The following is a 27,951-nucleotide window of genomic DNA, read 5'->3' as shown; positions in this document are numbered from 1 at the left end:
TGAGCAGATTACTAAGCCATTGTGCTAAGTATGAGACCTGCATAATAGTGTAGTATGATTAAAGAATGAATATAAATAATTACCGCTTTATAGTCACCTAGATTAAAAAATAAAAAACAACATACAACAAATAAGTAACCTAAATGTTTAATACATGTAACTTTACAGAATAGCAGACATTACTATGTAATAATCATTCATAACTGCATTAGTTAGCAAAAGAAGGAAAAAACTAGGAATACTTATTGCAACATCCATCAATAGATGCACACGAGGTAGAGCACATCTCACATAAAATGTTTCTTTCACATACATGGATCATGATTACAGTGCAGTACTATATAACAACTTGGTAGGAATTGGCATTTGCATATACGCGGAAGCGCTAATTAGCGCCAGCTTAGAATTTACTAACATGTGTTTCTCACTAATAGCACTAGTTTTTCATTCACACATTCGCCTGTTGAAATTTTATTTGGCTAAAATGGGAGCTATTATTTGCCATAGTGCCCAGTACTTCCTGGCACTATAGTAAATGACCCCCATAGACTTTAACGGTGTTCGCGTGCTCGAACAAACTTTTTTCCTGTTCACATGTTCTGGTGCGAACCGAAAAGGGGGGGGGTCTGCTCATCCCTACCTAGCAGTAAAAAGGGTCGCTGGTTCCTATTCCCAACCACACCACAAGACTACCTGCCTGGAGTTTGCATGTTTTCCCTGTGCCTGCGTGGGTTTCCTCCAGGTACTCCGGTTTCCTCCCACACTCCAAAGACATGCTGGCAGGTTAATTGGCTTCTGTCTAAATTGGCCCTAGTATATGAATGTGAGTTAGGGACCTTAGATTGTAAGCTCCTTGAGGGTAGGGGCCCATATTAGTGTATAATGTATATGTAAAGCACTGCGTAAATTGACGGCACTATAGAAGTACCTTAAATAAAAATAAATAAGTCTTCACTAATATTATGGTGTGAATCTCCAAAACACCATACACTAGCTAACAAGTAGTTTACATTTGATAAACTTTATTGTATGGTATATAAACCATCAAACACTAGTAAAAGTATTTTGTATATATAATTGTGCTCAGCCCAATAGGCTAGCAGTTAGCACCTCTACCTTCAAATATTCAGGTATTGAAAGACTCATGGGTTCAAATCCCACAGAAGAGTCCTAAAAGATTACTATTGGTGGAGTAAAGGAGAATTACTGTTAGCCAATTAGCCAAAGCAGCATACAGTGAATGCCAAGTAGCCAATACACTTTAATGTGGTTGATATTATTGTATTAAATCTTCAAATGCTTGCAATGGTATGTAAGTATTCACTAATATTATGGTGTGAATCTCCAAACACCATACACTAGCTAACAAGCAGTTTACATTTGATAAACTTTATTGTATAGTATATAACACATCAAACACTAGTAAAAGTATTTTGTACGTATAATTGCGCTCAGCCCAATAGGCTAGCGGTTAGCACCTCTACCTTCAAACATTCAGGTATTGAAAGACTCATGGGTTCAAATCCCACAGAAAAATCCTAAAAGATTGCATTGGTGGGAAAAGGAGAATGCCAGTTAGCCAATTAGCCGAAGCAACACAAATATACGTGTATATATATATATATTTACTGAAAATAGGTGATTGCCAAGTAGCCAATGCAGTTTAATGTGAAAGTTTTTATTGTATTAACTCTTTAAATGCATGCAATGGTATGTAAGTATTCAATTATATTATGATGTGACATTCCAAACACCACACACTAGCTAAAGGGCAGTTTACATTTCTTTCTTTGTTTATTTTAATTCACTTGTGCACTGAAAAAATAAACACAGCTGGTGGATGGTAGGATGGCTGTTGTTTGAACTCATACCATGAGTGGTGTGGAGATATCCAAGCAGACCACTAAGCCATTGTGCTAAGTACAAGACCTGCATAATAGTGTAGTATTATTGAAGAATGAACATAAGTAATTACTGCTTTATAGTCAACTAAATTAATAAATAATAAATCAAAAACATGAAAAAAACAACATACAACAAATAGGTAACCTAAATGATTAATACATGTAACTTTACAGAATAGCAGACATTACTATGTAATAATCATTCAGAAGTGCATTTCTTAGCAAAAGAAGGAAAAAAAACTAGGAATACTAATTGCAATATAAATCAATAGATGCACGGGAACTAGAGCACATCCCTGATAAAAAATGTTTCTTTCACATACATGGATCATGGCTACAGTACAGTGCTATATAACAACTTGATAAGAATTGGCATTTGTATATACGCGGAAGCGCTAATTAGCGGCAATTTAGAATTTACAAACGTTTGTTCTCTGCTTGTATCGCTGATTTTCATGCGCAAATTCGCCGTTTTGTTTCCATTTGGCTAAAATGGGCTCTATTATTTGCTGGAGTTATAGTAAATGACCCCCATAGTATTAGCCAGTATTCAATAAAAGATTGTTGAACTAATACAGCTAGTCATCTGTATATATACATCAAATACCTAGTGGCATATGCATTGCCAGTCAATAACACCTTGTTAGTAGCTCATATTAATATTAATTCCAGTGCTGCAGGAGGTTCAGATGAATGTACAAATAAGAAAATAATGTAAGGAACATCAATAACAGAGTAGCTCATATTAATTCAATTGTAATTTATAAGGAGTAATTTTAATTTTAAATACATAACAACTTAATTGTTAATTGCTGTAATAAAATGCAATGCACATGCCATTCGGGTAGAAATGCATGGCGGTGGCAGTGTTGATAATTATTACTCTATGGTGGCTGGTGTTACTAAATTATTGTAGCGACTAGCTAGTAGTTTCTAACTGATAATTGTAAAGTACGTAGATATCACTTTGAATATAGATTAATAACTATATATCAGGCCAATTAAATGCCAATTAAAGTTAATTAGTGTAAAAATCAGTGACACTTACCATAATCATAATGATGAAAAAGAAAACTAGATAAAAAGGGTATTGGCACAGGACAATGTAATATTAACTGTATATCTTTAAATTACACAATAAACTACTGGGGTCCTCCAGCAAAACATATTGCCAGAAAGGATGGCTATACCGGTAAAAGGAAGAGGAATGGTGTGCCAGTCACCCAGATGGGTTAATCTTTATATGTAGAACACCCGGTCAACATCGCTTGTGTGTAGTATCAGATGATAGTTCAATATCCAAATTGTTTATCTGTAGTACAGGACCTAATAAGGTACAAACAAGCAGAACATATAAGGATTATTTAAAAAAGGTACCAGGATATCAGTTAATGACAATGTTAGCAAGAGGGAATATCTCCTATTAGAGAGGAAGAGAGAGAAAGGGAAAGGGGGATTAATAGTAACTAAGTAAAGTGTATCAATGTATCTATCTCAGGTGCAGACTCTAAGTGAAGTGTATAAATGTATCTATCTCAGGTGCAGACACATACCTATTAGCGATCCAAAATAAACAAAGCGTGGCCAGGAGAGGCATCCACACAGCCGCATGGGTAGAGAGCAACTGCGGTGTAGAGCATGGGTAGAGAAACGCTGAGTGGCATCTCTTGTACACACGCCCCGCTTGTAGTCACCCAATCGGAGAAGCCGATGTGACGTCATCCAAGCCGGCCGCTGGGTGCATACCGCGCATGTCCCAGCTCACAGCGTCGGCAAGGAAACAGCCTGACGCTGAGACAGGGGAAAAGCGTCTGCAACCACAGGTATACCAGAATGCCCAGTATTACCATATTGCGCCTACAGCCCTGGTGAGGGGTGTGGCGCTGGGCGGCCGCATAGTGACGAAAATTAGCCCAAAGCTAATGCAGGGCCAACCTGGAATGGGCTGGCAAGACAGCAATACCAAAAGGGTCACAACATAAGTAGATACAAATAAAGATTAGTGGTCAGATATAACATAATAATAGTATTAAAAACGGCTATTTTAAAGTATCAATATCCAGGATTATAACAAGATGACAAAAAACAATAAATAAGTGACAATCAATGAACCATCTCAAAAATGCCCTAGGTTAAAGCCATATTAGATTGGATGATGTATAAGAAGAAATGAACCAACAGAAAAAAAAAAAAAAGAAAAGGGAAATGCCTGCAAAGGGGTCAAGAAGAAGGAAGAGAGATGCTACAAAAAAGGCTTGTATGTGTGGGCCTCATTGATGCCAGGGAGATATATGGCACCAAGGCGTTCTATCCACATGGTTTCTTTTTGAAGGATATATTTATCCCAGTCTCCACCTCTGGGATCTTTTGGGACCACTGCCAGTACAATAAATGATATCAGGGATACATCAAACTTATGGTATAAATATAGATGTCTGCTGACTGCAGTAATCATCTTTCTCTCAGCTGAGTAGTAGACATGATCTTTTATTCTGCATCGTAGGTGTCTAATAGTTTTACCTACATAAAAAGCGCCGCACTGGCACAACATAAGATACACTACAGTGTCGCAGTTAGCGTAGAATTTTGGGGTAAAAGTTTCGCCATTAGGAAGTATGAACATTGTGCCAACTTTAATCCACGGGCAGAATGAACATTTGCCACATTTTGATATACCATGTTTGGATTGCCTGGATTTGGGAGTCATGGAGTAGTGACTGGAGGTCAATTTATCACGTAAGGATCTAGCCCGTCTAAAAGTAATTTGTGGGGAAGGGCCGATATACTTCTTGAGGATAGAGTCCTCCTGGAGAATCGGCCAATGATTGCTCAAAATATCTCGGAGTTGTTCGTGTTGTTGCGAGAATCTTGTGATAAATCTCACAGAAGAGTTGGTAGTGGCTGGTTTCTTTTTATACAGTAAAGAGCTTCGTGACTGACGTATAGCTTTTATAAAAGCATTAAAAGAAACAATTTATGGGACTTTAAATGAGGTGTATGTCTCTGCAAATATGGAATGTCAACTTATTGGTAGTAACCAATCCCCTAAGGGTAGTCCCTATAATGAACAAAACCAAATATTTCTTGTGTACAATATAGGCACGATATAGACATATTCAATGCACAATAGTCACATATTTAATATTTATACATAGAAGGACATGATTGGTACAGACAACAATAATGAAGAATAATGTACAAAATTGGTAATAATAAATAATTATAAACAACATGGTAAAATTAATTCATAATGTTGAAACACGCTGTAAACCTGGCACCCTTGAGTATGGACTCAACGCGTTTCATGGCGTTTAAAGCCAATCATCAGGAGTAGGATGCTAAAAAATAAGTAAGAATGGAAAATAATTAAGTAATTTTACCTACGTCAGATACCTATATAATGTATTAGGCTCTCTAGTTAGAATAAAGAAAGGTAATGATAGTACTAACCTGTAGGGTATCCAATGGGTATATACCCATTGCTACTAAATTAGGATGAACATAGCCTAGATGTTTGTCTCCCCCGGGGTTGAGGCGGGGAAATTCAGTCCAGTACACTCCCTCCATCCTGGCGCCCAGATGGACAAGCAGGCTAGGTGGGGGGTGGAGGGACCAGCCAGCCAAGGATAGAAGAATAGACCATACATAGGGAAATAAGGGGCCCAGGATCAGGTATACTGACTATATAATGGGCATATCCAGGAATGGAGTGTCCATAGGAGTCCTATAATGCATACAAAAAAGGGGGCTAAGTAGATGTAATTTCATGTATTAAATAAATATATATACAAAAAGGAGTAAGTGTCAAGTCCTGGAAAAGCCCTTACATACCTGGGTCAAAATGGAGATGAATATAATTGTCACAACCAGGTGGTAATGATATGTGAATGGCGCAAAGCTCCCTCCCGGCTGAAATACCCGCCAAAAAGGGCGGGACCCCGCCAACGTCATGCGTGCACGCTGAACGGCGAGGAGGAGAAATACGCTCCGTGGTCGCCGCAGCGTGAGAAGACAAGCATACACGCCCCTCGATCGGCACGCAAAAGAGGGCCGTGCGAGAGGGTGTGTTCGAGCATGACGTCGAGGTGCAGAGGTCAACCCCTACCCCGTCACATAAGGGGCGGGCGAGGGGGAGGAACTAGGCACCTCGCAACCCCGGAGCGAGACCCCAAAACCCGTGGCTATGGACATCAAACTAGGGGAAATAAGACAAAGTAGTATAAACCCCTAGAAAGAGAGCCTAAAACTAATAAGAACAAAGATGATTGTATGGACATAGGAATTGAATATGGATAGTCTTGCTGGAAAATTTATAATAATATCATAATATAATGAAATATATCCTATATTAGAACTATAATAAGGTCTATGGATATGTATGGATAATGGATATAACTGAAAATAATATGTTGGGCATAGGGGGTCACATCAGGAAATGGGTGTCTTCCACCCTAAATATTTGAAAAAGAATTAAATAAAAGAAACTGGAATGTGACCCACATACACCCAAACATAGAAGAACAGAGACTCACCTCCATCCCTGGGACATTATAAAAGCATTAAAAGAAACAATTTATGGGACTTTAAATGAGGTGTATGTCTCTGCAAATATGGAATGTCAACTTATTGGTAGTAACCAATCCCCTAAGGGTAGTCCCTATAATGAACAAAACCAAATATTTCTTGTGTACAATATAGGCACGATATAGACATATTCAATGCACAATAGTCACATATTTAATATTTATACATAGAAGGACATGATTGGTACAGACAACAATAATGAAGAATAATGTACAAAATTGGTAATAATAAATAATTATAAACAACATGGTAAAATTAATTCATAATGTTGAAACACGCTGTAAACCTGGCACCCTTGAGTATGGACTCAACGCGTTTCATGGCGTTTAAAGCCAATCATCAGGAGTAGGATGCTAAAAAATAAGTAAGAATGGAAAATAATTAAGTAATTTTACCTACGTCAGATACCTATATAATGTATTAGGCTCTCTAGTTAGAATAAAGAAAGGTAATGATAGTACTAACCTGTAGGGTATCCAATGGGTATATACCCATTGCTACTAAATTAGGATGAACATAGCCTAGATGTTTGTCTCCCCCGGGGTTGAGGCGGGGAAATTCAGTCCAGTACACTCCCTCCATCCTGGCGCCCAGATGGACAAGCAGGCTAGGTGGGGGGTGGAGGGACCAGCCAGCCAAGGATAGAAGGATAGACCATACATAGGGAAATAAGGGGCCCAGGATCAGGTATACTGACTATATAATGGGCATATCCAGGAATGGAGTGTCCATAGGAGTCCTATAATGCATACAAAAAAGGGGGCTAAGTAGATGTAATTTCATGTATTAAATAAATATATATACAAAAAGGAGTAAGTGTCAAGTCCTGGAAAAGCCCTTACATACCTGGGTCAAAATGGAGATGAATATAATTGTCACAACCAGGTGGTAATGATATGTGAATGGCGCAAAGCTCCCTCCCGGCTGAAATACCCGCCAAAAAGGGCGGGACCCCGCCAACGTCATGCGTGCACGCTGAACGGCGAGGAGGAGAAATACGCTCCGTGGTCGCCGCAGCGTGAGAAGACAAGCATACACGCCCCTCGATCGGCACGCAAAAGAGGGCCGTGCGAGAGGGTGTGTTCGAGCATGACGTCGAGGTGCAGAGGTCAACCCCTACCCCGTCACATAAGGGGCGGGCGAGGGGGAGGAACTAGGCACCTCGCAACCCCGGAGCGAGACCCCAAAACCCGTGGCTATGGACATCAAACTAGGGGAAATAAGACAAAGTAGTATAAACCCCTAGAAAGAGAGCCTAAAACTAATAAGAACAAAGATGATTGTATGGACATAGGAATTGAATATGGATAGTCTTGCTGGAAAATTTATAATAATATCATAATATAATGAAATATATCCTATATTAGAACTATAATAAGGTCTATGGATATGTATGGATAATGGATATAACTGAAAATAATATGTTGGGCATAGGGGGTCACATCAGGAAATGGGTGTCTTCCACCCTAAATATTTGAAAAAGAATTAAATAAAAGAAACTGGAATGTGACCCACATACACCCAAACATAGAAGAACAGAGACTCACCTCCATCCCTGGGACATTATAAAAGCATTAAAAGAAACAATTTATGGGACTTTAAATGAGGTGTATGTCTCTGCAAATATGGAATGTCAACTTATTGGTAGTAACCAATCCCCTAAGGGTAGTCCCTATAATGAACAAAACCAAATATTTCTTGTGTACAATATAGGCACGATATAGACATATTCAATGCACAATAGTCACATATTTAATATTTATACATAGAAGGACATGATTGGTACAGACAACAATAATGAAGAATAATGTACAAAATTGGTAATAATAAATAATTATAAACAACATGGTAAAATTAATTCATAATGTTGAAACACGCTGTAAACCTGGCACCCTTGAGTATGGACTCAACGCGTTTCATGGCGTTTAAAGCCAATCATCAGGAGTAGGATGCTAAAAAATAAGTAAGAATGGAAAATAATTAAGTAATTTTACCTACGTCAGATACCTATATAATGTATTAGGCTCTCTAGTTAGAATAAAGAAAGGTAATGATAGTACTAACCTGTAGGGTATCCAATGGGTATATACCCATTGCTACTAAATTAGGATGAACATAGCCTAGATGTTTGTCTCCCCCGGGGTTGAGGCGGGGAAATTCAGTCCAGTACACTCCCTCCATCCTGGCGCCCAGATGGACAAGCAGGCTAGGTGGGGGGTGGAGGGACCAGCCAGCCAAGGATAGAAGGATAGACCATACATAGGGAAATAAGGGGCCCAGGATCAGGTATACTGACTATATAATGGGCATATCCAGGAATGGAGTGTCCATAGGAGTCCTATAATGCATACAAAAAAGGGGGCTAAGTAGATGTAATTTCATGTATTAAATAAATATATATACAAAAAGGAGTAAGTGTCAAGTCCTGGAAAAGCCCTTACATACCTGGGTCAAAATGGAGATGAATATAATTGTCACAACCAGGTGGTAATGATATGTGAATGGCGCAAAGCTCCCTCCCGGCTGAAATACCCGCCAAAAAGGGCGGGACCCCGCCAACGTCATGCGTGCACGCTGAACGGCGAGGAGGAGAAATACGCTCCGTGGTCGCCGCAGCGTGAGAAGACAAGCATACACGCCCCTCGATCGGCACGCAAAAGAGGGCCGTGCGAGAGGGTGTGTTCGAGCATGACGTCGAGGTGCAGAGGTCAACCCCTACCCCGTCACATAAGGGGCGGGCGAGGGGGAGGAACTAGGCACCTCGCAACCCCGGAGCGAGACCCCAAAACCCGTGGCTATGGACATCAAACTAGGGGAAATAAGACAAAGTAGTATAAACCCCTAGAAAGAGAGCCTAAAACTAATAAGAACAAAGATGATTGTATGGACATAGGAATTGAATATGGATAGTCTTGCTGGAAAATTTATAATAATATCATAATATAATGAAATATATCCTATATTAGAACTATAATAAGGTCTATGGATATGTATGGATAATGGATATAACTGAAAATAATATGTTGGGCATAGGGGGTCACATCAGGAAATGGGTGTCTTCCACCCTAAATATTTGAAAAAGAATTAAATAAAAGAAACTGGAATGTGACCCACATACACCCAAACATAGAAGAACAGAGACTCACCTCCATCCCTGGGACATTATAAAAGCATTAAAAGAAACAATTTATGGGACTTTAAATGAGGTGTATGTCTCTGCAAATATGGAATGTCAACTTATTGGTAGTAACCAATCCCCTAAGGGTAGTCCCTATAATGAACAAAACCAAATATTTCTTGTGTACAATATAGGCACGATATAGACATATTCAATGCACAATAGTCACATATTTAATATTTATACATAGAAGGACATGATTGGTACAGACAACAATAATGAAGAATAATGTACAAAATTGGTAATAATAAATAATTATAAACAACATGGTAAAATTAATTCATAATGTTGAAACACGCTGTAAACCTGGCACCCTTGAGTATGGACTCAACGCGTTTCATGGCGTTTAAAGCCAATCATCAGGAGTAGGATGCTAAAAAATAAGTAAGAATGGAAAATAATTAAGTAATTTTACCTACGTCAGATACCTATATAATGTATTAGGCTCTCTAGTTAGAATAAAGAAAGGTAATGATAGTACTAACCTGTAGGGTATCCAATGGGTATATACCCATTGCTACTAAATTAGGATGAACATAGCCTAGATGTTTGTCTCCCCCGGGGTTGAGGCGGGGAAATTCAGTCCAGTACACTCCCTCCATCCTGGCGCCCAGATGGACAAGCAGGCTAGGTGGGGGGTGGAGGGACCAGCCAGCCAAGGATAGAAGGATAGACCATACATAGGGAAATAAGGGGCCCAGGATCAGGTATACTGACTATATAATGGGCATATCCAGGAATGGAGTGTCCATAGGAGTCCTATAATGCATACAAAAAAGGGGGCTAAGTAGATGTAATTTCATGTATTAAATAAATATATATACAAAAAGGAGTAAGTGTCAAGTCCTGGAAAAGCCCTTACATACCTGGGTCAAAATGGAGATGAATATAATTGTCACAACCAGGTGGTAATGATATGTGAATGGCGCAAAGCTCCCTCCCGGCTGAAATACCCGCCAAAAAGGGCGGGACCCCGCCAACGTCATGCGTGCACGCTGAACGGCGAGGAGGAGAAATACGCTCCGTGGTCGCCGCAGCGTGAGAAGACAAGCATACACGCCCCTCGATCGGCACGCAAAAGAGGGCCGTGCGAGAGGGTGTGTTCGAGCATGACGTCGAGGTGCAGAGGTCAACCCCTACCCCGTCACATAAGGGGCGGGCGAGGGGGAGGAACTAGGCACCTCGCAACCCCGGAGCGAGACCCCAAAACCCGTGGCTATGGACATCAAACTAGGGGAAATAAGACAAAGTAGTATAAACCCCTAGAAAGAGAGCCTAAAACTAATAAGAACAAAGATGATTGTATGGACATAGGAATTGAATATGGATAGTCTTGCTGGAAAATTTATAATAATATCATAATATAATGAAATATATCCTATATTAGAACTATAATAAGGTCTATGGATATGTATGGATAATGGATATAACTGAAAATAATATGTTGGGCATAGGGGGTCACATCAGGAAATGGGTGTCTTCCACCCTAAATATTTGAAAAAGAATTAAATAAAAGAAACTGGAATGTGACCCACATACACCCAAACATAGAAGAACAGAGACTCACCTCCATCCCTGGGACATTATAAAAGCATTAAAAGAAACAATTTATGGGACTTTAAATGAGGTGTATGTCTCTGCAAATATGGAATGTCAACTTATTGGTAGTAACCAATCCCCTAAGGGTAGTCCCTATAATGAACAAAACCAAATATTTCTTGTGTACAATATAGGCACGATATAGACATATTCAATGCACAATAGTCACATATTTAATATTTATACATAGAAGGACATGATTGGTACAGACAACAATAATGAAGAATAATGTACAAAATTGGTAATAATAAATAATTATAAACAACATGGTAAAATTAATTCATAATGTTGAAACACGCTGTAAACCTGGCACCCTTGAGTATGGACTCAACGCGTTTCATGGCGTTTAAAGCCAATCATCAGGAGTAGGATGCTAAAAAATAAGTAAGAATGGAAAATAATTAAGTAATTTTACCTACGTCAGATACCTATATAATGTATTAGGCTCTCTAGTTAGAATAAAGAAAGGTAATGATAGTACTAACCTGTAGGGTATCCAATGGGTATATACCCATTGCTACTAAATTAGGATGAACATAGCCTAGATGTTTGTCTCCCCCGGGGTTGAGGCGGGGAAATTCAGTCCAGTACACTCCCTCCATCCTGGCGCCCAGATGGACAAGCAGGCTAGGTGGGGGGTGGAGGGACCAGCCAGCCAAGGATAGAAGGATAGACCATACATAGGGAAATAAGGGGCCCAGGATCAGGTATACTGACTATATAATGGGCATATCCAGGAATGGAGTGTCCATAGGAGTCCTATAATGCATACAAAAAAGGGGGCTAAGTAGATGTAATTTCATGTATTAAATAAATATATATACAAAAAGGAGTAAGTGTCAAGTCCTGGAAAAGCCCTTACATACCTGGGTCAAAATGGAGATGAATATAATTGTCACAACCAGGTGGTAATGATATGTGAATGGCGCAAAGCTCCCTCCCGGCTGAAATACCCGCCAAAAAGGGCGGGACCCCGCCAACGTCATGCGTGCACGCTGAACGGCGAGGAGGAGAAATACGCTCCGTGGTCGCCGCAGCGTGAGAAGACAAGCATACACGCCCCTCGATCGGCACGCAAAAGAGGGCCGTGCGAGAGGGTGTGTTCGAGCATGACGTCGAGGTGCAGAGGTCAACCCCTACCCCGTCACATAAGGGGCGGGCGAGGGGGAGGAACTAGGCACCTCGCAACCCCGGAGCAAGACCCCAAAACCCGTGGCTATGGACATCAAACTAGGGGAAATAAGACAAAGTAGTATAAACCCCTAGAAAGAGAGCCTAAAACTAATAAGAACAAAGATGATTGTATGGACATAGGAATTGAATATGGATAGTCTTGCTGGAAAATTTATAATAATATCATAATATAATGAAATATATCCTATATTAGAACTATAATAAGGTCTATGGATATGTATGGATAATGGATATAACTGAAAATAATATGTTGGGCATAGGGGGTCACATCAGGAAATGGGTGTCTTCCACCCTAAATATTTGAAAAAGAATTAAATAAAAGAAACTGGAATGTGACCCACATACACCCAAACATAGAAGAACAGAGACTCACCTCCATCCCTGGGACATTATAAAAGCATTAAAAGAAACAATTTATGGGACTTTAAATGAGGTGTATGTCTCTGCAAATATGGAATGTCAACTTATTGGTAGTAACCAATCCCCTAAGGGTAGTCCCTATAATGAACAAAACCAAATATTTCTTGTGTACAATATAGGCACGATATAGACATATTCAATGCACAATAGTCACATATTTAATATTTATACATAGAAGGACATGATTGGTACAGACAACAATAATGAAGAATAATGTACAAAATTGGTAATAATAAATAATTATAAACAACATGGTAAAATTAATTCATAATGTTGAAACACGCTGTAAACCTGGCACCCTTGAGTATGGACTCAACGCGTTTCATGGCGTTTAAAGCCAATCATCAGGAGTAGGATGCTAAAAAATAAGTAAGAATGGAAAATAATTAAGTAATTTTACCTACGTCAGATACCTATATAATGTATTAGGCTCTCTAGTTAGAATAAAGAAAGGTAATGATAGTACTAACCTGTAGGGTATCCAATGGGTATATACCCATTGCTACTAAATTAGGATGAACATAGCCTAGATGTTTGTCTCCCCCGGGGTTGAGGCGGGGAAATTCAGTCCAGTACACTCCCTCCATCCTGGCGCCCAGATGGACAAGCAGGCTAGGTGGGGGGTGGAGGGACCAGCCAGCCAAGGATAGAAGGATAGACCATACATAGGGAAATAAGGGGCCCAGGATCAGGTATACTGACTATATAATGGGCATATCCAGGAATGGAGTGTCCATAGGAGTCCTATAATGCATACAAAAAAGGGGGCTAAGTAGATGTAATTTCATGTATTAAATATGTCTATATCGTGCCTATATTGTACACAAGAAATATTTGGTTTTGTTCATTATAGGGACTACCCTTAGGGGATTGGTTACTACCAATAAGTTGACATTCCATATTTGCAGAGACATACACCTCATTTAAAGTCCCATAAATTGTTTCTTTTAATGCTTTTATAATGTCCCAGGGATGGAGGTGAGTCTCTGTTCTTCTATGTTTGGGTGTATGTGGGTCACATTCCAGTTTCTTTTATTTAATTCTTTTTCAAATATTTAGGGTGGAAGACACCCATTTCCTGATGTGACCCCCTATGCCCAACATATTATTTTCAGTTATATCCATTATCCATACATATCCATAGACCTTATTATAGTTCTAATATAGGATATATTTCATTATATTATGATATTATTATAAATTTTCCAGCAAGACTATCCATATTCAATTCCTATGTCCATACAATCATCTTTGTTCTTATTAGTTTTAGGCTCTCTTTCTAGGGGTTTATACTACTTTGTCTTATTTCCCCTAGTTTGATGTCCATAGCCACGGGTTTTGGGGTCTCGCTCCGGGGTTGCGAGGTGCCTAGTTCCTCCCCCTCGCCCGCCCCTTATGTGACGGGGTAGGGGTTGACCTCTGCACCTCGACGTCATGCTCGAACACACCCTCTCGCACGGCCCTCTTTTGCGTGCCGATCGAGGGGCGTGTATGCTTGTCTTCTCACGCTGCGGCGACCACGGAGCGTATTTCTCCTCCTCGCCGTTCAGCGTGCACGCATGACGTTGGCGGGGTCCCGCCCTTTTTGGCGGGTATTTCAGCCGAGAGGGAGCTTTGCGCCATTCACATATCATTACCACCTGGTTGTGACAATTATATTCATCTCCATTTTGACCCAGGTATGTAAGGGCTTTTCCAGGACTTGACACTTACTCCTTTTTGTATATATATTTATTTAATACATGAAATTACATCTACTTAGCCCCCTTTTTTGTATGCATTATAGGACTCCTATGGACACTCCATTCCTGGATATGCCCATTATATAGTCAGTATACCTGATCCTGGGCCCCTTATTTCCCTATGTATGGTCTATCCTTCTATCCTTGGCTGGCTGGTCCCTCCACCCCCCACCTAGCCTGCTTGTCCATCTGGGCGCCAGGATGGAGGGAGTGTACTGGACTGAATTTCCCCGCCTCAACCCCGGGGGAGACAAACATCTAGGCTATGTTCATCCTAATTTAGTAGCAATGGGTATATACCCATTGGATACCCTACAGGTTAGTACTATCATTACCTTTCTTTATTCTAACTAGAGAGCCTAATACATTATATAGGTATCTGACGTAGGTAAAATTACTTAATTATTTTCCATTCTTACTTATTTTTTAGCATCCTACTCCTGATGATTGGCTTTAAACGCCATGAAACGCGTTGAGTCCATACTCAAGGGTGCCAGGTTTACAGCGTGTTTCAACATTATGAATTAATTTTACCATGTTGTTTATAATTATTTATTATTACCAATTTTGTACATTATTCTTCATTATTGTTGTCTGTACCAATCATGTCCTTCTATGTATAAATATTAAATATGTGACTATTGTGCATTGAATATGTCTATATCGTGCCTATATTGTACACAAGAAATATTTGGTTTTGTTCATTATAGGGACTACCCTTAGGGGATTGGTTACTACCAATAAGTTGACATTCCATATTTGCAGAGACATACACCTCATTTAAAGTCCCATAAATTGTTTCTTTTAATGCTTTTATAATGTCCCAGGGATGGAGGTGAGTCTCTGTTCTTCTATGTTTGGGTGTATGTGGGTCACATTCCAGTTTCTTTTATTTAATTCTTTTTCAAATATTTAGGGTGGAAGACACCCATTTCCTGATGTGACCCCCTATGCCCAACATATTATTTTCAGTTATATCCATTATCCATACATATCCATAGACCTTATTATAGTTCTAATATAGGATATATTTCATTATATTATGATATTATTATAAATTTTCCAGCAAGACTATCCATATTCAATTCCTATGTCCATACAATCATCTTTGTTCTTATTAGTTTTAGGCTCTCTTTCTAGGGGTTTATACTACTTTGTCTTATTTCCCCTAGTTTGATGTCCATAGCCACGGGTTTTGGGGTCTCGCTCCGGGGTTGCGAGGTGCCTAGTTCCTCCCCCTCGCCCGCCCCTTATGTGACGGGGTAGGGGTTGACCTCTGCACCTCGACGTCATGCTCGAACACACCCTCTCGCACGGCCCTCTTTTGCGTGCCGATCGAGGGGCGTGTATGCTTGTCTTCTCACGCTGCGGCGACCACGGAGCGTATTTCTCCTCCTCGCCGTTCAGCGTGCACGCATGACGTTGGCGGGGTCTCGCCCTTTTTGGCGGGTATTTCAGCCGGGAGGGAGCTTTGCGCCATTCACATATCATTACCACCTGGTTGTGACAATTATATTCATCTCCATTTTGACCCAGGTATGTAAGGGCTTTTCCAGGACTTGACACTTACTCCTTTTTGTATATATATTTATTTAATACATGAAATTACATCTACTTAGCCCCCTTTTTTGTATGCATTATAGGACTCCTATGGACACTCCATTCCTGGATATGCCCATTATATAGTCAGTATACCTGATCCTGGGCCCCTTATTTCCCTATGTATGGTCTATCCTTCTATCCTTGGCTGGCTGGTCCCTCCACCCCCCACCTAGCCTGCTTGTCCATCTGGGCGCCAGGATGGAGGGAGTGTACTGGACTGAATTTCCCCGCCTCAACCCCGGGGGAGACAAACATCTAGGCTATGTTCATCCTAATTTAGTAGCAATGGGTATATACCCATTGGATACCCTACAGGTTAGTACTATCATTACCTTTCTTTATTCTAACTAGAGAGCCTAATACATTATATAGGTATCTGACGTAGGTAAAATTACTTAATTATTTTCCATTCTTACTTATTTTTTAGCATCCTACTCCTGATGATTGGCTTTAAACGCCATGAAACGCGTTGAGTCCATACTCAAGGGTGCCAGGTTTACAGCGTGTTTCAACATTATGAATTAATTTTACCATGTTGTTTATAATTATTTATTATTACCAATTTTGTACATTATTCTTCATTATTGTTGTCTGTACCAATCATGTCCTTCTATGTATAAATATTAAATATGTGACTATTGTGCATTGAATATGTCTATATCGTGCCTATATTGTACACAAGAAATATTTGGTTTTGTTCATTATAGGGACTACCCTTAGGGGATTGGTTACTACCAATAAGTTGACATTCCATATTTGCAGAGACATACACCTCATTTAAAGTCCCATAAATTGTTTCTTTTAATGCTTTTATAATGTCCCAGGGATGGAGGTGAGTCTCTGTTCTTCTATGTTTGGGTGTATGTGGGTCACATTCCAGTTTCTTTTATTTAATTCTTTTTCAAATATTTAGGGTGGAAGACACCCATTTCCTGATGTGACCCCCTATGCCCAACATATTATTTTCAGTTATATCCATTATCCATACATATCCATAGACCTTATTATAGTTCTAATATAGGATATATTTCATTATATTATGATATTATTATAAATTTTCCAGCAAGACTATCCATATTCAATTCCTATGTCCATACAATCATCTTTGTTCTTATTAGTTTTAGGCTCTCTTTCTAGGGGTTTATACTACTTTGTCTTATTTCCCCTAGTTTGATGTCCATAGCCACGGGTTTTGGGGTCTCGCTCCGGGGTTGCGAGGTGCCTAGTTCCTCCCCCTCGCCCGCCCCTTATGTGACGGGGTAGGGGTTGACCTCTGCACCTCGACGTCATGCTCGAACACACCCTCTCGCACGGCCCTCTTTTGCGTGCCGATCGAGGGGCGTGTATGCTTGTCTTCTCACGCTGCGGCGACCACGGAGCGTATTTCTCCTCCTCGCCGTTCAGCGTGCACGCATGACGTTGGCGGGGTCCCGCCCTTTTTGGCGGGTATTTCAGCCGGGAGGGAGCTTTGCGCCATTCACATATCATTACCACCTGGTTGTGACAATTATATTCATCTCCATTTTGACCCAGGTATGTAAGGGCTTTTCCAGGACTTGACACTTACTCCTTTTTGTATATATATTTATTTAATACATGAAATTACATCTACTTAGCCCCCTTTTTTGTATGCATTATAGGACTCCTATGGACACTCCATTCCTGGATATGCCCATTATATAGTCAGTATACCTGATCCTGGGCCCCTTATTTCCCTATGTATGGTCTATCCTTCTATCCTTGGCTGGCTGGTCCCTCCACCCCCCACCTAGCCTGCTTGTCCATCTGGGCGCCAGGATGGAGGGAGTGTACTGGACTGAATTTCCCCGCCTCAACCCCGGGGGAGACAAACATCTAGGCTATGTTCATCCTAATTTAGTAGCAATGGGTATATACCCATTGGATACCCTACAGGTTAGTACTATCATTACCTTTCTTTATTCTAACTAGAGAGCCTAATACATTATATAGGTATCTGACGTAGGTAAAATTACTTAATTATTTTCCATTCTTACTTATTTTTTAGCATCCTACTCCTGATGATTGGCTTTAAACGCCATGAAACGCGTTGAGTCCATACTCAAGGGTGCCAGGTTTACAGCGTGTTTCAACATTATGAATTAATTTTACCATGTTGTTTATAATTATTTATTATTACCAATTTTGTACATTATTCTTCATTATTGTTGTCTGTACCAATCATGTCCTTCTATGTATAAATATTAAATATGTGACTATTGTGCATTGAATATGTCTATATCGTGCCTATATTGTACACAAGAAATATTTGGTTTTGTTCATTATAGGGACTACCCTTAGGGGATTGGTTACTACCAATAAGTTGACATTCCATATTTGCAGAGACATACACCTCATTTAAAGTCCCATAAATTGTTTCTTTTAATGCTTTTATAATGTCCCAGGGATGGAGGTGAGTCTCTGTTCTTCTATGTTTGGGTGTATGTGGGTCACATTCCAGTTTCTTTTATTTAATTCTTTTTCAAATATTTAGGGTGGAAGACACCCATTTCCTGATGTGACCCCCTATGCCCAACATATTATTTTCAGTTATATCCATTATCCATACATATCCATAGACCTTATTATAGTTCTAATATAGGATATATTTCATTATATTATGATATTATTATAAATTTTCCAGCAAGACTATCCATATTCAATTCCTATGTCCATACAATCATCTTTGTTCTTATTAGTTTTAGGCTCTCTTTCTAGGGGTTTATACTACTTTGTCTTATTTCCCCTAGTTTGATGTCCATAGCCACGGGTTTTGGGGTCTCGCTCCGGGGTTGCGAGGTGCCTAGTTCCTCCCCCTCGCCCGCCCCTTATGTGACGGGGTAGGGGTTGACCTCTGCACCTCGACGTCATGCTCGAACACACCCTCTCGCACGGCCCTCTTTTGCGTGCCGATCGAGGGGCGTGTATGCTTGTCTTCTCACGCTGCGGCGACCACGGAGCGTATTTCTCCTCCTCGCCGTTCAGCGTGCACGCATGACGTTGGCGGGGTCCCGCCCTTTTTGGCGGGTATTTCAGCCGGGAGGGAGCTTTGCGCCATTCACATATCATTACCACCTGGTTGTGACAATTATATTCATCTCCATTTTGACCCAGGTATGTAAGGGCTTTTCCAGGACTTGACACTTACTCCTTTTTGTATATATATTTATTTAATACATGAAATTACATCTACTTAGCCCCCTTTTTTGTATGCATTATAGGACTCCTATGGACACTCCATTCCTGGATATGCCCATTATATAGTCAGTATACCTGATCCTGGGCCCCTTATTTCCCTATGTATGGTCTATCCTTCTATCCTTGGCTGGCTGGTCCCTCCACCCCCCACCTAGCCTGCTTGTCCATCTGGGCGCCAGGATGGAGGGAGTGTACTGGACTGAATTTCCCCGCCTCAACCCCGGGGGAGACAAACATCTAGGCTATGTTCATCCTAATTTAGTAGCAATGGGTATATACCCATTGGATACCCTACAGGTTAGTACTATCATTACCTTTCTTTATTCTAACTAGAGAGCCTAATACATTATATAGGTATCTGACGTAGGTAAAATTACTTAATTATTTTCCATTCTTACTTATTTTTTAGCATCCTACTCCTGATGATTGGCTTTAAACGCCATGAAACGCGTTGAGTCCATACTCAAGGGTGCCAGGTTTACAGCGTGTTTCAACATTATGAATTAATTTTACCATGTTGTTTATAATTATTTATTATTACCAATTTTGTACATTATTCTTCATTATTGTTGTCTGTACCAATCATGTCCTTCTATGTATAAATATTAAATATGTGACTATTGTGCATTGAATATGTCTATATCGTGCCTATATTGTACACAAGAAATATTTGGTTTTGTTCATTATAGGGACTACCCTTAGGGGATTGGTTACTACCAATAAGTTGACATTCCATATTTGCAGAGACATACACCTCATTTAAAGTCCCATAAATTGTTTCTTTTAATGCTTTTATAATGTCCCAGGGATGGAGGTGAGTCTCTGTTCTTCTATGTTTGGGTGTATGTGGGTCACATTCCAGTTTCTTTTATTTAATTCTTTTTCAAATATTTAGGGTGGAAGACACCCATTTCCTGATGTGACCCCCTATGCCCAACATATTATTTTCAGTTATATCCATTATCCATACATATCCATAGACCTTATTATAGTTCTAATATAGGATATATTTCATTATATTATGATATTATTATAAATTTTCCAGCAAGACTATCCATATTCAATTCCTATGTCCATACAATCATCTTTGTTCTTATTAGTTTTAGGCTCTCTTTCTAGGGGTTTATACTACTTTGTCTTATTTCCCCTAGTTTGATGTCCATAGCCACGGGTTTTGGGGTCTCGCTCCGGGGTTGCGAGGTGCCTAGTTCCTCCCCCTCGCCCGCCCCTTATGTGACGGGGTAGGGGTTGACCTCTGCACCTCGACGTCATGCTCGAACACACCCTCTCGCACGGCCCTCTTTTGCGTGCCGATCGAGGGGCGTGTATGCTTGTCTTCTCACGCTGCGGCGACCACGGAGCGTATTTCTCCTCCTCGCCGTTCAGCGTGCACGCATGACGTTGGCGGGGTCCCGCCCTTTTTGGCGGGTATTTCAGCCGGGAGGGAGCTTTGCGCCATTCACATATCATTACCACCTGGTTGTGACAATTATATTCATCTCCATTTTGACCCAGGTATGTAAGGGCTTTTCCAGGACTTGACACTTACTCCTTTTTGTATATATATTTATTTAATACATGAAATTACATCTACTTAGCCCCCTTTTTTGTATGCATTATAGGACTCCTATGGACACTCCATTCCTGGATATGCCCATTATATAGTCAGTATACCTGATCCTGGGCCCCTTATTTCCCTATGTATGGTCTATCCTTCTATCCTTGGCTGGCTGGTCCCTCCACCCCCCACCTAGCCTGCTTGTCCATCTGGGCGCCAGGATGGAGGGAGTGTACTGGACTGAATTTCCCCGCCTCAACCCCGGGGGAGACAAACATCTAGGCTATGTTCATCCTAATTTAGTAGCAATGGGTATATACCCATTGGATACCCTACAGGTTAGTACTATCATTACCTTTCTTTATTCTAACTAGAGAGCCTAATACATTATATAGGTATCTGACGTAGGTAAAATTACTTAATTATTTTCCATTCTTACTTATTTTTTAGCATCCTACTCCTGATGATTGGCTTTAAACGCCATGAAACGCGTTGAGTCCATACTCAAGGGTGCCAGGTTTACAGCGTGTTTCAACATTATGAATTAATTTTACCATGTTGTTTATAATTATTTATTATTACCAATTTTGTACATTATTCTTCATTATTGTTGTCTGTACCAATCATGTCCTTCTATGTATAAATATTAAATATGTGACTATTGTGCATTGAATATGTCTATATCGTGCCTATATTGTACACAAGAAATATTTGGTTTTGTTCATTATAGGGACTACCCTTAGGGGATTGGTTACTACCAATAAGTTGACATTCCATATTTGCAGAGACATACACCTCATTTAAAGTCCCATAAATTGTTTCTTTTAATGCTTTTATAATGTCCCAGGGATGGAGGTGAGTCTCTGTTCTTCTATGTTTGGGTGTATGTGGGTCACATTCCAGTTTCTTTTATTTAATTCTTTTTCAAATATTTAGGGTGGAAGACACCCATTTCCTGATGTGACCCCCTATGCCCAACATATTATTTTCAGTTATATCCATTATCCATACATATCCATAGACCTTATTATAGTTCTAATATAGGATATATTTCATTATATTATGATATTATTATAAATTTTCCAGCAAGACTATCCATATTCAATTCCTATGTCCATACAATCATCTTTGTTCTTATTAGTTTTAGGCTCTCTTTCTAGGGGTTTATACTACTTTGTCTTATTTCCCCTAGTTTGATGTCCATAGCCACGGGTTTTGGGGTCTCGCTCCGGGGTTGCGAGGTGCCTAGTTCCTCCCCCTCGCCCGCCCCTTATGTGACGGGGTAGGGGTTGACCTCTGCACCTCGACGTCATGCTCGAACACACCCTCTCGCACGGCCCTCTTTTGCGTGCCGATCGAGGGGCGTGTATGCTTGTCTTCTCACGCTGCGGCGACCACGGAGCGTATTTCTCCTCCTCGCCGTTCAGCGTGCACGCATGACGTTGGCGGGGTCCCGCCCTTTTTGGCGGGTATTTCAGCCGGGAGGGAGCTTTGCGCCATTCACATATCATTACCACCTGGTTGTGACAATTATATTCATCTCCATTTTGACCCAGGTATGTAAGGGCTTTTCCAGGACTTGACACTTACTCCTTTTTGTATATATATTTATTTAATACATGAAATTACATCTACTTAGCCCCCTTTTTTGTATGCATTATAGGACTCCTATGGACACTCCATTCCTGGATATGCCCATTATATAGTCAGTATACCTGATCCTGGGCCCCTTATTTCCCTATGTATGGTCTATCCTTCTATCCTTGGCTGGCTGGTCCCTCCACCCCCCACCTAGCCTGCTTGTCCATCTGGGCGCCAGGATGGAGGGAGTGTACTGGACTGAATTTCCCCGCCTCAACCCCGGGGGAGACAAACATCTAGGCTATGTTCATCCTAATTTAGTAGCAATGGGTATATACCCATTGGATACCCTACAGGTTAGTACTATCATTACCTTTCTTTATTCTAACTAGAGAGCCTAATACATTATATAGGTATCTGACGTAGGTAAAATTACTTAATTATTTTCCATTCTTACTTATTTTTTAGCATCCTACTCCTGATGATTGGCTTTAAACGCCATGAAACGCGTTGAGTCCATACTCAAGGGTGCCAGGTTTACAGCGTGTTTCAACATTATGAATTAATTTTACCATGTTGTTTATAATTATTTATTATTACCAATTTTGTACATTATTCTTCATTATTGTTGTCTGTACCAATCATGTCCTTCTATGTATAAATATTAAATATGTGACTATTGTGCATTGAATATGTCTATATCGTGCCTATATTGTACACAAGAAATATTTGGTTTTGTTCATTATAGGGACTACCCTTAGGGGATTGGTTACTACCAATAAGTTGACATTCCATATTTGCAGAGACATACACCTCATTTAAAGTCCCATAAATTGTTTCTTTTAATGCTTTTATAATGTCCCAGGGATGGAGGTGAGTCTCTGTTCTTCTATGTTTGGGTGTATGTGGGTCACATTCCAGTTTCTTTTATTTAATTCTTTTTCAAATATTTAGGGTGGAAGACACCCATTTCCTGATGTGACCCCCTATGCCCAACATATTATTTTCAGTTATATCCATTATCCATACATATCCATAGACCTTATTATAGTTCTAATATAGGATATATTTCATTATATTATGATATTATTATAAATTTTCCAGCAAGACTATCCATATTCAATTCCTATGTCCATACAATCATCTTTGTTCTTATTAGTTTTAGGCTCTCTTTCTAGGGGTTTATACTACTTTGTCTTATTTCCCCTAGTTTGATGTCCATAGCCACGGGTTTTGGGGTCTCGCTCCGGGGTTGCGAGGTGCCTAGTTCCTCCCCCTCGCCCGCCCCTTATGTGACGGGGTAGGGGTTGACCTCTGCACCTCGACGTCATGCTCGAACACACCCTCTCGCACGGCCCTCTTTTGCGTGCCGATCGAGGGGCGTGTATGCTTGTCTTCTCACGCTGCGGCGACCACGGAGCGTATTTCTCCTCCTCGCCGTTCAGCGTGCACGCATGACGTTGGCGGGGTCCCGCCCTTTTTGGCGGGTATTTCAGCCGGGAGGGAGCTTTGCGCCATTCACATATCATTACCACCTGGTTGTGACAATTATATTCATCTCCATTTTGACCCAGGTATGTAAGGGCTTTTCCAGGACTTGACACTTACTCCTTTTTGTATATATATTTATTTAATACATGAAATTACATCTACTTAGCCCCCTTTTTTGTATGCATTATAGGACTCCTATGGACACTCCATTCCTGGATATGCCCATTATATAGTCAGTATACCTGATCCTGGGCCCCTTATTTCCCTATGTATGGTCTATCCTTCTATCCTTGGCTGGCTGGTCCCTCCACCCCCCACCTAGCCTGCTTGTCCATCTGGGCGCCAGGATGGAGGGAGTGTACTGGACTGAATTTCCCCGCCTCAACCCCGGGGGAGACAAACATCTAGGCTATGTTCATCCTAATTTAGTAGCAATGGGTATATACCCATTGGATACCCTACAGGTTAGTACTATCATTACCTTTCTTTATTCTAACTAGAGAGCCTAATACATTATATAGGTATCTGACGTAGGTAAAATTACTTAATTATTTTCCATTCTTACTTATTTTTTAGCATCCTACTCCTGATGATTGGCTTTAAACGCCATGAAACGCGTTGAGTCCATACTCAAGGGTGCCAGGTTTACAGCGTGTTTCAACATTATGAATTAATTTTACCATGTTGTTTATAATTATTTATTATTACCAATTTTGTACATTATTCTTCATTATTGTTGTCTGTACCAATCATGTCCTTCTATGTATAAATATTAAATATGTGACTATTGTGCATTGAATATGTCTATATCGTGCCTATATTGTACACAAGAAATATTTGGTTTTGTTCATTATAGGGACTACCCTTAGGGGATTGGTTACTACCAATAAGTTGACATTCCATATTTGCAGAGACATACACCTCATTTAAAGTCCCATAAATTGTTTCTTTTAATGCTTTTATAATGTCCCAGGGATGGAGGTGAGTCTCTGTTCTTCTATGTTTGGGTGTATGTGGGTCACATTCCAGTTTCTTTTATTTAATTCTTGACGTATAGCTTTGTTATAGGCACTACGCAATAGCGTTTTTGTATAGCCCCTAGCCATAAGCCTGTCGCGAATCGCGCATTAGCTTGAAGTTTAAATTCCTCTAGATGGGTGCAATTGCAACGCAGTCTTAGGTATTGTGCGTATGGAATACTTTTAATGAGTGACCTAGGGTGAGCATTATCTGCGTGTAGTAGGGTGTTCCCTGCAGTCTCCTTCCTGTAAAGGGTGGAAGCTAGGCAGTTCTCATCGTCTTTAAAGATCGCTAGGTCTAGGAAGGTTATCTGTTGGAGATTGCTGGAGACCGTGAACTTAAGGTTAAAGGGATTTTGATTGATGGTTTGAATGAATCTATCAAGTAGATCCGGAGTACCTGTCCATACCACAAATATGTCATCAATATAACGTCACCAAATAAGGGCGTGGTCAGTAAAGAGAGTCAATGAATCATCTGAAAAAATGCTCCATTCCCACCCCCCCAGGTACAGGTTGGTGTAGGCTGTGCCCATAGCCACGCCCTGCACCTGGAGGAAGTGGGAACCTTTGAAGCAAAAATAGTTGCGAGTAAGCACAAATTTCAATAATTCAAGAATAAATTCACAGTAATCCCAACTGTAATGATCCTGCTCTCGTAAGAAGCTGCGAACCATCCCGAAGCCCTGCTCGTGAGGGATGCTGGAGTACAATGACTCAACATCCAGAGTCACGAGGAGGGACAGGCAGACCCTCTATTTATTTCAAAAGGTCCAGTGTATCACGAGTGTAGGAGGGTAAGCCTAGTACATGTGGTATTAGAACGGAGTCGATAAGACGACTGGCGTTCTCTGTCAAGGAACCGATCCCAGAAACAATGGGGTGACCAGGGGGCATCGTGAAATGCTTATGTATTTTTGGTAAAGCATAAAATGTAGCCTCTCTCGGTTTTTAATAGTGGTTTAAATAGTTGTAGATATCTTGGTCGATGAGGCCTCTCTGGTGAGCCAATCCGATAATACATAAATATTCCTGCTTAAATTCCAGAATCGAGGTCTCCGACAAACGGGAATAGCACTGTTTATTTTGTAGAATCTTCATGACCATAGATTCATAATAGGCCCTGGTCATGAGAACGATGTTACCTCCCTTGTCAGAGGCCTTAATCTCAAGATCAGGATGATCTTGTAAAAATTGAATGGCTCGTGTTTGGGAGGAAGTTAGATTGCTTAAATTCGGTGAAATGGTCATGTGTTTAATGTCATTAATGGTTCCCATCAGGAAAGCCCAAATACGGGGATTAGTTGTTAGTTCTGGGAAACGTTGAGATTTTGGCTTAAATGTTTTTGTAGGGGGTGTAGGTACGGCAGATGCCGTATCACCTTGGTTGGATATTAAATTACTAGGTTCTTGTGGTCATAGGTGTGCACAGCCTTTTGCATTAGGGTGTGCACCCCAAAGCTCATATGTATGCATATACTGTATTTATAGGGCAATAGGGCAATGGACAGTGTCGGTAGAGCAGTGGACTGTGTCAGAAAGGCAGAGATTGGTGTCAGTAGTTTATTTTTATATATTTGTTTATTATTACTTTTTTAATTTTATAATTTTTTACAAAATTTTTTTTACAATTTTGTTATTACTTTTTTTACAATGTTTTTAGGAGCTCCATTGGGGGGGCTTTGGTGAAAAATAATGGGTCTAAACAGACCCCTGATGTCTCACTTTTGAGACAGAGAAAGAGACTAAGGACAGATATCCCCAGTCCCTTTCTCTGCAGCCAAGCAGCAGGGGAAATGTGCCCAGCACAGGGTGATTAGGGTGTGCCCAGGCACACCTGGCACACCCTGTGCGCACGCCTATGCTTGTGGTGATTCATTTTCATCAAGTAAGAGCATTAAATCACGGAGGGCTAGAAAGTCCTCCATAGAAAAATGTTTCACTTGTTCAGAGATGGATTTGTCTTGTTTTGATTGTAGGACTTCCCTATCAAATAGGAATTTATAGGTCAGGTTGCATGAGAATAAGTTGGCATCTTTAATGGTCTCATATTTGTCAATGTTAGCAGAGGGGCAGAAACTAAGCCCATACTTCAGAACATCAAGGATCTCGTCTTCAAAAAGATAAGGGGTCAAATTAATAATGTCTCATCCTGATGTTAAGTCAGGGGCATTGTGTCCATGGATAGCTGAAAATTTGCCTGAGAAATATTGGGTTGGATATGTGCATCAAAAGTGCTTTGTCTAGTGTGAGAAAAATGTTGTGTGAGAGGTGGAAGAGTGATTTGGGAACTTTACCCTTGGGATTGGGATTGATCAATAGGAGTTGCACTTGTTCGGCCTATCTCGGTTGAGCCAGTAATATTTGATTGTGAAGTGTTATGTGCTTGTGTTTACGTATTAAGAATTTGTATAGCTTGCAAAACTGTGACACCCAAATATTTGGGTTGTGATTGTGATCCTTTACTATGTTGTGCTGTGTTACCCTGTCTATGGGGGTAAGGTAATAAGTTAGTATCTTGATTGGAGGATGTTTCTTAGAAGAAGGTGTATACGAACCCCCACCGTAATCCCGTTTGCGTGCTCCTGAGTTGTTGTGAGGATTTGTGGTGTTACTTTTGCCTTGTCTGGAAAGAGAATAAGAAGACATAAGAGAAGAGTCTGATTCAGTATCATCATCAGTTGCCCTATAATTGGTTTTCGTTCTAGTCATGCGACGGTTGTTTCTAGACCCTTTTGTTTGAACCAAGTTGTGCCAATGATAGGCAAAGCCTTCCGAGAAGGCCAGCCTATCCTTAGACAACTTATTTTGTTTTTTAAAAATAATATCCCTGGTGATCCTAGTTACATAGGGGGTCATTTAC

General features: G+C 40.3%; 1 protein-coding gene across 1 annotated transcript in view; it reads left to right on the top strand.

Moving 5' to 3' along the window:
- LOC141111144 (nicotinamide N-methyltransferase-like) overlaps window positions 1–27,951 on the top strand; it is a 77,208-nt gene that overhangs the window by 11,535 nt on the left and 37,722 nt on the right. The gene's annotated exons all lie outside the window — the stretch shown is intronic.

The sequence above is a fragment of the Aquarana catesbeiana genome, linkage group LG10 (genome assembly GCF_042186555.1).
Source record: "Aquarana catesbeiana isolate 2022-GZ linkage group LG10, ASM4218655v1, whole genome shotgun sequence".
Taxonomy (NCBI): Eukaryota; Metazoa; Chordata; class Amphibia; order Anura; family Ranidae; genus Aquarana; species Aquarana catesbeiana.
This window is presented reverse-complemented; position numbering and strand designations above follow the sequence as displayed.